Genomic DNA, 1,581 nt, shown 5'->3' on the forward strand with positions numbered 1-1,581 from the left:
TCATGTTTTAAATTTTCTCAGTGTCTTTTTAGGATGAGCCCTGACAGATAGTTGAATGACTGCCCTTTGGACAGTGGATGCAGACAGCTGAGCAAAGGGCCTGGGAATTTTGAAATACAGATCAGATGACATTCTTATAACTTAATTATCTTGAGTTCTCTAACATTCTTTTATCTGTCAACATTAGCATATTAAAATTTTATCTGCCTGAAATGTTTATTCCTACAGTCAAAATCACTCCAAGTTGCATTTTTCCCCCTCTCAAATATATTGCTATTTCACTAGATGGTTGATTTTATTTTATCATCCATCATGATAAAAGCTGGCATAACCTCCAGCTCAAATGTTTACTACAAACAGATTAGCGTGTCTTACAGTGACACAACCACTCCATCGAATGCAATTCAGAGCCTCAGCAGGCTGGAAGCTGTGACTGCCAGCATACCGAAAGGGGAAATATAAATGGCTGTGATGCTTAAACAGTCAGTTGTCAGAGCCTTCCTGGTCCCAGTAAAAAAAGACTTTTGCCATAAACATCACAGGGATGTATCATCCTTGTTTCACAAGCAAATTATGCACCTCCAGGTATGCCACTCTTTTACACTGGTCAGCATCTTTCAGAGGAGAGGTCCCAGTCTTCCCCTCCCTCATGTTCCTGGAAGGGCCTAATACCTTGAACATCTGCACTGTGTCTCATTTTTATTCCTAAAGAGAGGAGATGTGTTAATAGCTATATAGAAAGAAAATTGTTTTCAGAAGGAGTTGAGAACAGAGCTGGAAAACGATAATGTCTTCCAGACCAGACCAACTTTTTGTCATTCAGGCAATCAGAACAGACATTTAGGATTAATGAGAAAAGAGAGCTTTTCTCTGCCTGCCCCCTCCCCCCTAAATTTCTTATTCCCCTCTAGAAGCTGACTTCTTTTAATAACATCCCTTCATACTTGAATTCCCAAGTAAGAGACCCATCTTAATATTTTTAAAAGTGAGCTTTCTCTATCAATCGGCTTATCTCACAATTTCTGACATCTGCCCTTCTCTTCCATCTATGATAATTTTAGATTGTTTGAACTCTTTTCTTCTCACAACACTTTTGTCCTCATTTGCAACTATACAAAATATCCTTAATACCTAATACCTACATCAATTCTCCATTGTTGAATTGGGATTCTGAATCCACTTAGTTGTATAAATACCCTTCTACCTTCTTGACTGTCTGCAGAACCCAGTCATTTGAACCTGTTTACAAATCCCTTGCCTTTGTTTCCATTTTTTCTTGTCAAGTAAATTTCCCTTTATTTTACAAGTTTCAACTCTTTGCTGACTTTGGAGAGAAAATATGTGCCTATCATTCAGATCCAACCTGTATCATTCATGATTGTGAAGTTATTCTGATTTCACTGAGTTAGTCTCACTTTACTCACCTTGTTATGTTCTCTTTCTGACACTTTAAGTGATTTGGGGAAAGTTTTTTCCTGGCTATTTTAAAGTTTTAAGTTTTTGCCTTCTACATGGGGCCAAACCCTCATTCTTAAGAGCCTTCTGTAATATTTTGTGGTCACAGTAACTCACAGGGGTAGC

This window comes from Pongo abelii, chromosome 3, assembly GCF_028885655.2.
Source record: "Pongo abelii isolate AG06213 chromosome 3, NHGRI_mPonAbe1-v2.0_pri, whole genome shotgun sequence".
In the NCBI taxonomy this organism is placed as follows: domain Eukaryota; kingdom Metazoa; phylum Chordata; class Mammalia; order Primates; family Hominidae; genus Pongo; species Pongo abelii.